General features: G+C 37.0%; 1 long non-coding RNA gene across 1 annotated transcript in view; it reads right to left on the bottom strand.

Annotated features, from left to right (window-relative positions):
* Positions 1–815: 815 nt before the first annotated feature.
* Positions 816–16,654, bottom strand: part of LOC119241127 (uncharacterized) — a 178,359-nt gene continuing 162,520 nt past the window's right edge. The window contains exons 10-11 of the long non-coding RNA XR_005124250.2: positions 8,153–8,267; positions 816–1,032 (exon numbers count right to left, since the gene is read on the bottom strand). This is a non-coding gene — a long non-coding RNA (uncharacterized LOC119241127). The remainder of the gene's footprint in view (positions 1,033–8,152; positions 8,268–16,654) is intronic.

Genomic DNA, 16,654 nt, shown 5'->3' on the forward strand with positions numbered 1-16,654 from the left:
TGAAAGTTTTTCCAAGTTCCAAAGGAAGACAATAATGAGATATGGAAGAGGGAATAATAAGACAAATGATTTGCTGTCCATTATGTAGAAATTCAGCTGGAAATATCAATAGAATTAGAGAGGGATAGACCCACATTTGTGAATGAATGAGAAGAGTAAGTGAAGAAGTGGAGTATAAGAGAACATATTAACAGTGTACTTGACACTCTTACCAGGGAGTCTCCCAGGTCTCTAATTTATCTGAAATGAGTGTATGATCTGGTCCCTACTCCCTACTTCACGGCAACTCTTTGCAAACACAGCAAATGTCACCACCTCATCAAAATGCAGAAAACTCTTTTTGAGAAATCGAGAGTACAGTGTAGTGAGAGATAAGGCAGTATCTTAGTAGAGATATGGAACCAAGAGAAGCTTTAGGAAGGCATCATTACCACTGGGAAATAGTAATCTTTCTTTACAGTCTGCACTTTTGTACTAAGATTACGAGATAAAACCAAAAGTAGTAATTGTGGTATCAAGTTCTAAGTTCGGAATGTGAGGCCACTGCTGGTATAAACTGACTCAGGCAAGTGTGTTGGCTATTTCATACAGTATTTATTCTTTCATCTGCTTATTCATTCAGAAACACTTCTTCAATACATCTATTTAAAACACTAACTTAAGATGCTTATCGGAGAAATGGTAGATTAGAACCCTGTCTTTAGTAAAAAAAAAAAAAAAGAGTAGGAGCGATATGAAATATGCACACAATTAAAACGTACCTTGAAAAATAAAAATAAATAATATAGCAGGTATGTCAAAAGGTGATTTAATAGTATGGCTTTTACTATTTAAGAACTACAGGGCACCTTCTATGACCAGTTCAGGGTCTGCTTGTTGCTTGAAGCCTCTGCTAATGTCCTGCGTCTTCCCCCATCTGTTCTTTTCCATGGAGTCATGGAACCCATCTGAGAGCAGGGTGCCTCACTATCTTCTTCCTGAACTCTCTATACAATCTCGTCTTGATTTGCAGCAGTCAGTTGCCCAGTAAGTCTGTTGTTTACAGATATAGGAAGATGAAATGCAGGTAAAAGGTCAGGGTCTATGACTTAGCATCCAGTGAGAGAGGCCCATCTCCCATTTCATTGCTATTCAGTCTGTGCCCGGGGGTCCCCTCCAAGCCCTGTTTCCCTCAGGGGAAAGACAATCTCATTTCATCAACTCTGCAACCTAAACGACCTTTCTCTCCATCCTAGTTCTTGCCTTAGTTCCACTGGCGTCTTCACCCCTTGCACCACCAGGGAGGCCCTCTCTGATTCTTTTAAAATTCACTTGGCTCACATGTGATTTTCCAGTGTAATAGAGGAGACATTGTGAAATCAGGCATTCCTGGCATTGGGAAGATTTGCTTGCTGCTGACCACTGTCTACAAAAGATGAGTGGCAGAATGTATGTAGTAACTCACACATTCAGTGTGATTCCATTCCTTTCTTACTCACTGATTCAGGACACATGATATATGATTTGAAAAATGGGTGAACTCTTGAAATCAACTTGTTGGCATGTAAGTTTATCATCTATGTTACAAAGGTACTTTCCTTGGCTGGTATTTGCCTGATTAATGTTTGCTCAAGCATTTACTTTTTATTTTCTATGCTAAAGTGTTTATTTTATAAATGTATGATTAGATTTTTCTAGAACTTAAGACTTTGCCTTTTATTTATTTTTTAACGATTTATTCATTTACGCATGTAAGAACTGGGGGTAAGCCAGAGGTGTGGATGGTGAGAGGATTCACCAAAGAGAGTGGGGAGCAGAACACACAGATATACTGAGATACACTGCTAAGTGGAGAAGTGGGCGAGGCAGGAGAGGTCTGCTGCACCATGTGGGTTGCTCCCTGGCCAGCCAGGGATAGAACTCATGCTGCAGTGGCTGGCAATAGCTTGATAGCACAGTCTTTAACCCCTGCACCACCAGGGAGGCCTGACTTTGCCTTTAAATGATTGAAAATAATTATAAAAATTAATACATTAATATTTTAAAGTTTGGTGTCACATGATAAATTACTTTTATGTCTCAATACCTCCAAATATATTAGCCAGATAAACTATCCCAACAGAAAAGCTCATAGACTAGATTAAAATGCTCAAGTCATGTAGTTTATGGAATCATTTAAAATACATGATGAGAAGCAAGGGGTAAAAAGGGAAGAGGCTATCACACTTCAGGTAGGTTACAAGCAGGGTAGAAGGCCACGCTGTCTTTCCCTGGATGTTAAGTCCTCCAGGCTGGTGGTATGGTTGTGAAGAAATCTATTAGAGGAACCTCACTCAGGGGCAATTTGCTGTATCCATGAGAAGCAGGTAAATATGTCTGATCCCTGCAGTGACCTGACAGTTACTCTACTGAACAGTTCTGGGGGTTTTAATGCAAATTTTTGAGCAAAGTCAGGTCAGAATAAGACCAGGATGGGTGTTACCAACACATGGATAATTTATAGGTGACAGTTGTCAGCATAGAAGTGACATGACCTATGATTTATTACTCTATCTTATCATCATTCCTTTCTATCTTTAAGTGTCATTTTAGTTATTCCATTATATGTTCCATTTATGTATCTAACATGTCTTACAGGTGCTAAATTACTCTATATTTAATAAATCTCTTGTTTGCTGCCTGTGTCTCCTGAGCTTCCTGCGTACTCATTACCTAAAATTAATACATCCTGTGAATTTCATCTGTCTCCCATAAATTGCTTCCTTAATTATGCTTAATAATTATCCTGTATGGGTGTCATTCATTCTATTTTTCTTGTTTTCCACATCAAGTTGAATATTATCTAGCAAGATGCAAACCCACATTACACTAGCAACTGATGATGATTTTAAAGTTAAAGAATGAAAACTATATTTACTTTCTAGCCAATGTTAAGAATATGCTTGTAATGTTTGCAAAATTGCTAGCTTGCAGTTAATTTGCTTTTTTTCTCCTTTACCCTAGTAGTTTATCAATGTTTATTATAGACAATGATAATGACTACTAAATAATTAATTTAATCTAATTTTATCTTTCATTCCTTTCAGGGTTCACCACTAGTATTTGTATTTTATTTTGTTTCTGCAAGTATAACATGTATTTAAACTTAGTGCTATATATGGTAATTGACTTTAATACAACTGACCAAAAAAGTACATTAACTCTTCTCATACTTTTAGATGCTATCAACAAATATGCTGTCAATTTGGGTTACCAAACATTTGAATTGATGAACAAATTTTTGGGAAGAGACATTGTTCTTAAGCAAAAGAGTTTCTGAATTTCCATATTTTACAAAAGCAAAAAATATCAATTAAAATATTTGAACTCTCAGATGATTAATTACTATGGACTTTTTCCAAAGAAATACAATGTCATAGTTGTTATAATCAGAAAAACAGTGGGATCAAATTCTACTTAGCAATGGCATCAAATTTTTAATATATTTGGGATAAAACTAAGAAACGGGCAAGAATATGGAAATTTTCATTCAGGCATAAACACTTTGCAGAAAGAATTCAAAGATATGGCAAGGTGCTAGAAAATATCATCCTGAAAAAGTTACCTAGAAACATAATTAGCCAAAATAAAGACAGAGGAAAGTAAAGAAATCAAGAATGAGGGATTTATGAGGTGAAAGAACTATGACAGACATTTAAGCCTGATAACAACTCAAAGTGAGAACATGACCACCCATGTTCTCAGTACTGGCTGAGTACTGACATAACAAGGTATTCTGGCTCAGTACTGTTAGCACTATGTAGTCTAAGACAAGAACTTCCAGGAAAACTTGAACTTAGCAGTTTTGTTTTTAAAGATTTTTAATTTATTTATGCATACTGCGGTGTTGAGGCAGATGGTGAGAGAATTCATCAGAGACAGAGTAGGGAGCAGAACAGGCAGATCTACTGAAATACACTGCTGAGGGGAGCAGCAAGTAAAACAGGAGAGGTCTGCTGAGCCAAGTGGGCCAATTTCCTGGCTGGGGATCTAACTATCGTGTTGCAGTAGCTGGCGATAGCTTGATAGTGCTGAGACTATAACCCCTGAGCCACCAGGGAGGCCCAGTTTTGTTTTTTTTTTTAAGAAACAGAAAATGCATTTATTTTCTTTTTTAAATTCAAGTACAATTGTTTTACAGCCTTGTTAGTGTTTTGACAGTGTAAGATTTCCCCCCTCAGGCATAGTCACATAGCTCTCCCTCCACAAAAGCACCCGTGGTCCTCCACCATATTTCACTGTGTTCTCCCTCCCCTGGTAGCTCCTCTCCTCTCACTGAATTTCTCAGATATGTGGTCAGTTTTATTCTTGGCATTGAAATTGCTAGCTGATTGATAAGTATTGTAGAATAGAGCAAATAAGTATATAATGTTGACATTATAGAGGTCCAAGTTTCTGGGAGGCTATAAAATGTATTTCACAGTTCGGTGCATTGAAAAAGACTAAAGCAATGACAACCCAGAGGTAATGAGCTATCACCTCCATTCAGTCTCTAATACCATTCCCCAGTAAATGGACCCAGGCTCCAAGGGAATATGGCTGATTCCAGGTCTGGGATAGGGAGGTGGAAGGTGAGCTAAAATATTTTGTGCTTGCAAAAGAAAGTACTCCAAAAGTAAAGAGGGCATATCAAAACAACAGAAAAACAAATTTAACAAGGCTTTCGCTGATGAAATTTGGAAAAATTCAAACATAAAAATGAAAAGCAGTGATAAATGATCTTAAAAATAAAAGGATTTCTATCCTCCTGATGCAATGTATGGGAAAGCATTCAGTATCACCTAAGCTGAATTCTTGTCAAGAAAGTATAATCTGTGTCCATCATGAGGAAATGATCAGACAGATCGAGATTGTGAGATACTTTAAAGACAACTCACTTTGACGTTTCAAAGTGTTAATTCAAAGAAAGGCAAAGCAGGTGCAGCAAATCTGTTTAGCCTAGATTCTTTCAAGTTACATGCTGAAGTATCTTGGGCTGAAGGGTCATGCTATCTGTCACTTAATTTCATATCACTTAGCATCTATGTATCTATATATCTGTCTATCTGTCTACCATTAGAATGGGCAAATGTACCACAATTGGTGAATCTAGATGAATGGCATATGGAATTTATTGTCCTATTCTTACAACTTTAAGTTGAAAATTTGTCAAAATAAAATATTTAGGTGGAGGGAAAAATATTCACATCAGAAAGAGATAATGCATAGTTGGCTAAAAAATAACAAACTGGCCCTGAAATAACTTCTGTATTTAAATCTTGACTTAAATTTAAATTTAGTACATTTGTGGTCTTGGCTAAATTACTAAAGCAGTAACTACTTATTAAGTGAATAAGGAAAATATAACCCATTGGGACATATATTATTCTCTTATATCACTACCAGTGCTGAAAAAATAGAAAAAAAAAACCCTCAAATAATTGCTAATTGACTGATATTATTTGTAATATAAGATTTTGGAGCTGAGGTTTCCTTGGATCCCTTGGAAATTCTGGATTTGTTCACAGCCTTTTCCTTTATTATTGTGCTGAGTAAGTGAAAATAAATAACACTGTCAAGGAGTTTCAATTTCCACTGTAATCAAACTTTTCATATTTTCAAAATCTCCATTATTTAGGAATTCACACAAGTGTAATAATTGTTTATTTTAAATTAACTGACAGAAAGTCATCCTGAACTAGTTTGGTTAGTTAGAGGAATTTACTGGTGGGAAATGTTGAAGAGCTGAACCACAAGAAAGGCGAAGATGTGACTGGACTGAGGGTCTGTGACTGGGGACTTGAAAGCTGATGGGGGTCTTTCACACCAACTCTCATCTTTTTTTCTCTTTTTTTTTGTTAGTTTCATCCCCTTTAATTGTGGATCATGTTCCTCTATAGAACAGGGAAAGTGATCATTAATAACTATTGAACTTCTCATTGTGTTGCTTCCATTATTAAAGACAAACTGTCTATACTGAATTCATTTCAAAAGACTTGGTAAAGGAATCTGGACATTTTTGGTTAAGTGCTCACTTCTGGGGCAATCAGCTGGGGCTTGGTGTTCCATGGGGGTGGGTAGACTTGTGTAAGATCACTGCTGCTCTTTCTAGGACCCACGTATTTTAAATTGGAGAAGGAATATTTTCACAAGTGGTGTGTTAGCCAGACAGTGGTGCAGATTTCTGCAACATCAAAGTCTCAGGTTTTAAGTTTATTCTAATTTGATTACTAAAATTTATAGGGTAAAATCCAAGTTTTTATAAAATAAGTATCTTATTTATGATTCTTATTCAGAAAAATTAAATTCTTGTGACTCTGAAGAACTCACTGAATTTCCAGGGAAAATGTAAAACCGAAGACATGAAGTTAACATAAGTGTAAGAAAAATAATTATTCATTTTAAAAATAAGAGGTATCAAATAGGTGCTTTTAGTGTAGAGAGAAATGGTAGAATAGTTTAATTATGCATCTGGTTTTGAAAATTTAGAATGAGGGCCTCCCTGGTGGTGCAAGGGGTTAAGCACAGCACTGTGAAGCTATCCTCAAACTCTGTAGCACAAGTTCCATCCCCGGCCAGCCAGGGAGCTACCCACATGGCACAGCAGACCTCTCCTATCTTGCACGCTACTCCCCTCAGCAGTGTATTTCAGTCAGTGTGCCTGTTCTGTTCTCCACTGTCTCTGGTGAATCCTCATGTACCCCGCACCTCTGGCCTGTATCCAATTTCTTGTATGCATAAAAATAAATAAAACTTTAAAAAAAGAAAATTTAGAATGAAAATACTCTGTGACATCATTATAACTAAAAAAATTGCAAGTCACACATGGTGAAGAGGTTAAGAGAGGTTAAACTGAAGAGTTACCACTTAACACTGTCCCTTTGAGGACCAGTAAACTCAAATCCACAGCCACAGTATATATTCTGAATATCTTTATCTCTCTTATATTTGGCATTTTATCAAAATATTTTGGGAAATCCTTCCTTATTATTAACATTCCTGACCAGGTAATGTTCACAACAAACAAGTGAAAATAAACTTTCCCTCTGACACTTTTCCATATTTTAAAGGGTTTAGCATTCACCACCTTTGGCATCCCCCAGGTGAGACATAGCAGCAAACAAACATCATTTCTCACAATGTGACAAATGGCACACAAAAAAGTGTGTTGAAGCTAACTCTCTAGCTATGATGGTGTGGATTTTTTGTGGGTAGCAAAGTGTACTTTGTTTGTTCAGTCTAATTAGATGATACCGAGTGTAAGGCTCAGTCGGCCTGGCCTGGTGTACTGTCATTTGCTTGGTTACAGAACTGCATGTCAGGCACTTGGGTGTACTAGGGCAACTGACTATCTGTTGTTTAAACTCTTCCAAAATGAGTGGATTCAATGTTATTATCTTGTTTGGCTCACAATGAGAGAAGAAGAGCTTGTAAAAGAAAAAAACAATGCCCAAAGGAATGCGTGAGGAAGCTGCTTTCATCACATAATCTATGTCTTCATATAATGAAATGGTATATGCAGTGAAGATTAGCACTATTAGCACTGCAGCAAGGTCCCCATACCCAGAGCTGAAGTGTTCCTGCTGGAGGAGACCCATCCGTTGCCTTGTAAAAGGAAGCTACATGAATTCAGTGTACTCACAGACATTAAGATGCTGGAGAGCCAGAAATATGGTAAGCCAGAAATATGGTATTTCTCCAGTCTTGGAGAAATTAGAATGTAAAAAAATGTATTGCTTTGTTTCTGAAAATGACCACGACAGAAGAATGTGAGAAAATATCAAACTAAACTGGAACTGGCTACTCCTGGCCTGATGACCTACATGATATTTGGCAAATGTACTGTTTTTCATTTAAAAAGAAAAAAGTGCCTTTGACAAATTTTTATATTACTTTCAACCTTAGATGAATGAATAGGTGTGTGAAAACACCTAAATCACAGTAGATACTAAATCATAGTAGATACTGCATATGATTCAGACATCCACAGTGTATGTATTAGATTCAGTACTAGGTGTTTATACAACTTGCATTTAAATCCTAGTGGAATCCCTAACTCTGGTGTTGCATGGAAAATTCACAAGCAAGTCTTAGCCAACATAGTGTGGTGGAACTGGAGCGTGGGGGACAGTTAATTCAGGTGCTGGGTCTGTACCTGTGGTTTGTAACTTGATGTTTATGTTCATGTTGGCCACAGGATTCATTTGTTTTATTTATTTCCCTCAGTGAAATGGTGAAACCAACTTGTAACATATGGAAACATTTCCACACTGCAAGAGAGAAAAAGATTTCAAAATATTGTCATGTGAGTAGTCAATTCCAATGCAGAGTACTACATAATATTTCATATGTAATAGTAATAATTGATGCAGTTTGTATCTCTTCCCTTTTCTCTCAAATCTATTTCTAAAAAAAGGACTTTTAGGATCCATTTGGCACAGTAGGGTATGTTGAAAAATATTCTTTTCCTTTGTACTCCTGGTTTGCTTCTCATATTCTAGAAAAAGTTAAGTAAGAAAGAAGTATTGGATTCCATAAAGTTCAACAGTATGAGCTCCCATTTATTGAAAAAAAAAAAAGAAATTAAAGTAGTAACTCTTACATTTCCTGGTTAAGTTTATTTTAAAATTCAATATAATAAATATGATAGTTTTGTGAACAAACCAATTTCTATCTAATCTAAGTACTACTCATAAGGAAGCAGCATTAACATTAACTTTGATCTAGAAAATGTGCTGACCATTTGCATGATTTTAATATTCTCACTAGGTTTATTTTTTTTAAACTTTTGAGTAAAATAACAAAAATATTGAGAACAATTTTTCCCCTCTCATGGGGAAAAAATTCCCAGAAATGCTAAATCTCTGTTTAAGATGTCACTAAAATTGGTTGAGCTTATCTGTAAGATTTCAATTTTCCTGTAGCAATGAAAACTTGGCAAGTTGATCATTTTGAGATTCTGGATAAAAGTGTTTCTATTCACTTGTATGAGAGCACTGTGCCCATTTTACATTGTTTCAATTATGTAATTTTTAAATACCCAATCCCAAATTTCTTTTATAGTTCTTAACTTTGGCAGATAGTTACTTAGGTTAACATCACTGAGTAGCCCTATTACTTGTACAATATTCACTTAAATGCTTGTGTTCAGACAACCTTTAATAACTATGCTGCATAGCAATGAAAACCATTGTTCTACTGAAACACTTTGGGCCTCAAATCTCTAATGGGGGAAATAAAAGCTCCATCCTGTTTTTAATTAGTGTTTGGTCATATAGTGCACTATTATAAAAACTCTTATTTTATTGTATCATATAAAATTTGTGCCACATTTGTGAATGCAAGCACAGTGGTGTGCTCTAGTAGGTGCACAGAAATAAATACAGCTTAAGTCTATGTCATGAAAATGAGGAATGTACTGCAAATATAAATAGAGAATTTGCTCAACCAATACAAACAGGCTAAAGAAAAAATCAAGTGGACCACATATGGAGTTATAGTTAAAAAGAAAAGGAGTATCGGGAGTATAATATTTTGCATTAACCCTGCGACCTTCCACTGTGAAATACTGAATAGAGTGATTTCTCCAGATTTGTGGCTAATAGGTACAATCTATCAAATTACATGCTATATAATTTTGAAATAAAAGTCTTGCTAGAAAGAAAGATATAATCAGCCCGAATCCATAGAATACCGTTTTCAGCAATAAAGAGAAAATAACCAGTGAAGCAACCAGTTGGTTGAAACGAGGAAATAGGGAGGGAATAATTATCAGTTCGTAATCGCTGTGACCATTACCCTTGTCTATAGTCTCCTCTCGAGCAGGGCTTCTGCACCTGGCACTTGTGTGCGCTTGCAGCTGAGAGAGGACACAGAAGGCCAGGCCATAATGGCCCGCTTCCCGGCCCTGCAAGCAGGTCGCCAACTCAATGGCTGCAGATGTTTGTGAAGAATGATCACTTAGGTACTCTCCTTCAGTCATAATCCCAGGGTCCTTGTGGCAGTCAGCAGCTTGAGCTCTTTAACATAAAGGCCAGGCCTGAATTAAGGCTGAATTAAGGGTCTTGGGAAACCTTTGATAGGCCGGGCCTTAGATGTTCTAAGCAGATTGTGAAAATAATTTACAACAAAGGACCAGGTTAATTTAAAAATAGGGTCTTTATTTTTTAAACATTAAATCCATGTTATGCTGCTTCTGATGAGTTTCTATAAACTGATAAGCTTGTCTGATGTAGCTTTGTAAATTTTAAGCACATATGCACAAGTTAAGTTATAACTGGTTCATATTAAACTATTAAAAGGGAATCCTGAAAGGGAGCTTAAAATCAGGTGCATTCAATAAAACTCTATTTGAGTTGGCACAGAGATGGTTGCATGTGTTTTCTAGTTGAGCTGGTGCTGGAAGTTTATCACCTGTATTACCTATGGTTAAATGTTATTTTGCAGCAATAAAAGCAACATTTATAATTTCTATCAACTATCATTAGAGTATATTCATAGTTGATGAATTAACCTCATGTTAAGAGGCAAGTACTAAACCCATAAGACTTACTGAAATTTAATAGAGGTTTATGCTTGTTGGTTAGCTGTGATGTTCAGAAGGGAAAGGAGTTCAAAGAGGCCTCCTTAGGGCAGAGTAAGTGCTGCATTTAAACTAATAGTTTAAACATGTTTATTATTGTTATCGATATTGTCCAACTGAGAAAAGAAACAATTCTCAATAAAGAAGGCAGTTAACATACAATTTTAAGGACCAAATTATTGTCCTCTATGAACTGAAAAGAAATATTTTGTTCATCATTCATGGAATGATTTTGAAATTTGGCTTCAGCTGGAATCATTGATCCTTTATTATATACGCCCTTCCATGCAATCTGTCTTCCTCTGGGAAAACACTTGTCTTGGAACTTGCTAATGAAATTGGAATGGCCAGAAGAAGTTCCCAAGAGGCAAAAATGGGCTGCATGAGATGTTCAGATCCAAAGAATAGGATCATGGCTTCATCAACACACACATTCCAACAAAACAGCACATACTGTGAGTTGTTTTCAAGGCAGAACTCAGGTAATTTTTATTCAAAATAGTTTGGATTCTATCTAGGGCTTACATGTTCTTTTCCTGGAGAGACCAGTTTTCTAAATTCTGTGCCTTCCTAACCAAATAAGATAACTGAGAACTACTGGATGTTAATTCCACTCAGTAAATACTATTTTTAAAGCCAAGTAGCTCCCTCCTCCTGCATTTATTTTTTAGAGATGACAGCCATGGTATTTTCTTCCGGTATCCCAATGACAGTACTGTAAGAATGCATGCCCAGACACACATTTCTCACTTCAATTTCTGAAATAATAAAATTAATCTAGATCTCAAAATTATGTTCATTATTTGGAAACGATTTTTATGAGGTTTTAATTAGAAGTTATATGCACTGAGAGATTTATGGCTGTAAATTTCCCTGGACACATGGCTTTCATTATAATGGCAGTGAACCAATAATTTTTACGCAATTCCCACTGCCCACTCCCCCCACAGCCCCCTGTGAAATTGAAATCATATTAGAGGTCAACCAGGTTTTTGAAAGAAAAGTGGACATTTATAGATTTTCTTGAAACAGGAATCCTTCTGTTTAAGAAATAAGCCAGGAATATTAGAAAAAAAGATTAGCTAAATTATTCTTTGTCATGCAAGTGTGGGAAAAATAAAACTATCTGGAACTTGGGCTTGTTTTAATAGTAATTTTTTTTAATGAGTATTTTCTATGAAGACTAAATTGACTCAGGATTGGGAGTGGTGATCAGACTGATTAATGTGACCCAGTCATTTCACCATCACATTATATATTGTTAGGTCAAAGATCTGTTCAAAAACACAACATTGCCCTCGGCAACAAATACACCAATGTGCCGCGCGCACACACACACACACAAAGCAATTGGATTGTTACATTATAATGTGGTATATGTTATAAAATTACTCTTGTTTTCCATTGGTGAATATTATTGATATTATGTATGGTTAAGCAATCTTCTTATTAGAAACTGTAATTCTGAAAAATCCTTTGTCTTTCTAGGGTTGTTGCCTGAATCCTTATTTTCAACATTATGCAGAAGAGATGGGTAGAAATGACACTTGAAATTCTTTGAGCAGGAGGCTCCATTTAACATGGAAAATATTTTCTGTATTTTCATATCATAGTTATTATACTTTCAATATTCATTGACTGAGAATATAAATATTGCTAAAACTAATATGAATGAGTCTGGTAGCACTTTAAAATGAATTGGTGATTATGATAGTATCTTCATGTATTTAAGGAATAGCAGAAAAACTATTGCAACAGGTCATATAATCAACATATTCAACATATCATTTATCCAAGCCAGGGAAATGACCTAAGTGCCCAAAGACAAATGAGTGGATCAGGAAGATGTAATATATATGCATTTTGGAATACTACTCAGCTATGAAAACCAGATAAACTGTTCCATTTGAAACAACATGGATGGAACTGGAGGAGATTATGCTAAGTGAAATAATTCAGAAGGAGAGACAATTACCAGATGGTGTCACCTATATGTGGAATATGGAATAAGACTAAGGATCAGATGAAAACAAACCAATAACAAACTCGAGAAATCTGACTGTAGAATGGAGGCTACCAGAAGGATAAGTAGGGGGAGAACAAAGTGGGTTCCATGCAAAATGGCCTGTGGTAGACTATGGCTATTTTGGTGGTGGGTGTGGTGTGGAAATAACACTTAAATGGGGAGAGCCCATACCTCTAAATAATATAAAATGTTGTAAACCAATGTTACTTAAATTAAAAAAAATCAAATAAAATAGAAAAATAAAGTCTGGTTAAAATGATCAGTGAAGGTTCATAGAAAAGCACACACAAGATTCCATCTGGTTGATACTCTTTGGGTTGAGACTCAAATTATTTCCACTGCAAACATTTACAATCAAACACTGTCATTCAGACTCAAATATTCCTTAATGGCCCTTTTCCCCTCACTTTTTTTCTCTTGCTTTAAAAAGTCTATTTAAAGTGTATTTTGAACTGTTTTACTAAAAAGTCTCAAATTTTATCTTTCCATGTATGTATTTTTCTGTATTCTAAAATGTTGTGTTATTGGTGTAAACATCACTGTGTGAGAACATTCAGTCACCGTTCAGGTTTTCCTTGCTTGATTACCCAGTAAGCAAATGATCTAAGCATTTTGTTTTTCTTCCTGACAGCTGTCTTCCTTTCAGCTCTTTTATTACTATTAGCACTGTGGGATGAGGTATGCAGAAGCAAAAATAAAACTCAAAATACTTTGCCACTTTATTACTATTTCCACAAAGATGATCAAAGAAAGGAGCAGACTGTGCTTGTTAAAATGATCTCTGATCATTTTCCATATTATCTTGTTCTAGTTCTTCACATAAAGAGGATTCTTTTGTAACAGATATAAAAGGTATGTCATTCACATAGGATTTCTCATTTCATACACTCCAATCTCATTTCAAGATCCCTTTGATTGGGATTCCTAATTCAACTTTTGTTTGTCAATCAGATGTTCAGATATTCTTATTAAACTGGAAGGAAGACAATGTCTATATTCCATTGCCCTATAATTTCCTCTTAACTGACACTATGGGACTGACAGATTTATTTTGGCAGCTTTCTGATTATGGCAATAGTGGTATGATTCTAGAACTTTACAGGTGACTTCTTGATCATAAAGGACAGTTTTCCCTTTGTAGCATAATTCTGAGGCAAATCTGTCTACCAAGACCTTTGTTTCTTCAGCCTTTCTGACAATTCCATAAGTCATTTAATAATAATTTACTGACCTTTCAGTAAACCTTTAATAAAGTAGCTAGCTAGAGTAGCTTCTGTTCTCTGAAACAGATCCCTGATTAAAACAGGAAGGAGATTTGACTGGACAATGCAGAGAATTAGATGTCTTATATTGTCCAGGATATATAATAATATTAGCATATATCAATAATATTAATATAGATTATATCTGTTATTCATAAAACTAGTTTTATTTTTTTAAAGATTTGTTTATTTATGCATGCAAGAACCGGGTTACAGGCCAGAGGTATGGGGGGGGTGTGAGAGGATTCACCAGAGAGAGAGTGGGGAACAGAACAGGCACTGACTGAAATATACTGCTGAGGGGAGCAGCGGGTGAGTCAGGAGAGGTCTGCTGCGCCATGTGGGTAGCTCCTTGGAACCAGGGATTGAACTCGTGCTGCAGAGGCTGCGGATAGCCTTACAGGCTGCGTCTTAACCCCTTGTACCACCAGGGAGGCCCCCATAAAACTAGTTTTAATGCTAGGTTTTTAGAAAATATCAGTCTATACATCAGTCTGTAAAAGCTTATGCTCCTTTAGAATCCATAATGGCATCAACTCCAAAGACCTATTCTACTCCAAAGTAAAAGAAACCTGACTTGTTTGCAGGTAACAATGTGACCCATGTATTTTGGCCTCCCTTGAAGCTAGCCAAATGCATATGACTAAGTCCCATACAATGAAATGTATGAAGGAAGTACATTCCAGAAAGAGCAATCAGTGATGCAACGGTTCAGACGTGTGAGAAAAAGTGGCACATTCATAAAGAATCTTAATATGAGCTCTAACAAGATATTGTAAAGATTCTGGATTTTATCTTTAGGCAGCGAGAAGTCATTAAAGGATTTAAGTAAGAGAGTGATGTGTTCATTCAAGAGATCAAAAAAGATCACTCTAAACTTCTGCTTTTGGTAGTTTATTGCAGTCCAACATCTTTCCTTCAACAACTAAAGGTATCAAATAAATATTATAAATAGCTTTAAAGGCAGCATACCACTGAAGCATCAAGTAAGAGATGGATTGGCATTCCTGATAAAGAGAGTCCTACAATTATCTGAAGATAGCCAGGCACTTTCTTTCCGGAAAGCATTTGTTAATTCTAGGTTCACATTAACACTGGGCTTGGCCTGTGCAGAAGAATGCTCCTAAGGGGAAGTAGAAGGGTATCAGCCTTTACCAGTCATGTGGGGCTGTGACAGATTAGAAACAGTCCCAAATGCCTTCAGATATGCATGTGTGTCTGGGGGAAAGTGGCTAAGGGTTTCTAAGAGGTAGATTGAGATTTTCCATAATCTGAGGGTGCTTGAGTAACAAAGTCAAACTTGTGAGGGTGGGCATGCCTCAAATACATGGTGGGTCTTCACTTAATGAATCTGGCTGATTTTGAATCTGTGGAATAGGAGACTAAAGAACACTGTGATGGTTAATATTATTTGTCAACTTGACTGGGAATATGTTGATTTTTGCCAGAAAAATTGGGAAGTTGGCATTGATCCTGCCCAGGTTGGCCTTGGTGAGTGGAAATTCGTGCTGCTGAGCCCAAGCATAGCCTCTTCCTGCCATGATGGTCTCTTTGTTCAGGGGCTCTTGGATGACAAAGGTGGCTAGGAAAACAGGTTGACTGTTATCTATAGGTGGGTCCTACTATCTACTTATTAAAACCCTCCTCTGTTGAGGTCACCTTTAGTGAGCATTCAACTTGGGTACAAATAGCCTCATAGGGCCTCCCCGGTGGCGCAGCGGTTGAGCGCTGGGTTGCGAAGCTGCCCGCGGCCTCTGCGCCGCCGGTTCGATCCCCGGCTGCTCCCCGGCCACCGGAGGAGGGTCCCACATGGCGTGCAGACTTCTCCTGCCGCCCGCTGCTCCCCTCAGCAGTGTACTTCGGTCCTTCTGCCTGCTCTGCTCCCCGCTCTGGCTCTGGTGAATTCTCTCACCCTCCCGCGCTTCTGACTGTACCCAGTGCATGTATAAACAAAACAAACAAACCAGCAAACAAATAAATAAAGCATGCCTCTATAAAAAAAAAAAAAAAAAAAAAAAAATTAAAAAAAAAATTTAAAAAAAAACAAACAAACAAAAAAAAAAAAACAAATAGCCTCATAATTTTTGCGCATTCAGAAAGATCTGTTCACATGCTTCTTCCCCAGATTTCCATGTCACCAGTTTTTAAATCAAGTTCCTTCCAAGTCACTGACAATTGAGCCCAATCACTGGTTATGGTCCATCAACTGTTATATAATTACATGTCTGGCCAATTCTCCTTCCAAACTAAGTAGATACACAGGTATACTGCCCACTTTTTGTCCAGTGGGGGGATTTCCTTTCAATACTGTTTTTTTCAGGAATGCGCCAAAGAGGGATTATAGTGCTGAGGCTGGCAACTTCGGGATGGTTCCTGCATACTGTGCAGAACCAATGATATACCAAGCCCAAGTCTTACTTTCCTCCATTATCTGATTGTAGGATTTCCACACGATGCCATGAGTCCAGGCTGGGAGAAAGAAGGCAGCATAGCAGGATTGAGAGCATGAACATTTGGGATACTTGTGCCTTCAGGGTCTTCTTGGATTTGATCACATATACACCACTTCCATTTGATGATGGAGTCTTGCTATACATGCCCAACTTAGTGGGTTAGATTACATTGGTTAGGAAACCCGTGTGGGCATTCTGACTGTTGCGAAGCATGTATGTTCTAATTTGCATTCTGGAACCGGGGAAAGAACCACAGAATAGGCTTGGAGACCACTGGACCTACTGGATCCACTGTGAAAAGAACTCAAGCTAAAACTCCATTGGTCATCTGATC

The sequence above is a fragment of the Talpa occidentalis genome, unplaced genomic scaffold (genome assembly GCF_014898055.3).
Source record: "Talpa occidentalis isolate TD23 unplaced genomic scaffold, MPIMG_talOcc4v2.1, whole genome shotgun sequence".
Classification (NCBI taxonomy): domain Eukaryota; kingdom Metazoa; phylum Chordata; class Mammalia; order Eulipotyphla; family Talpidae; genus Talpa; species Talpa occidentalis.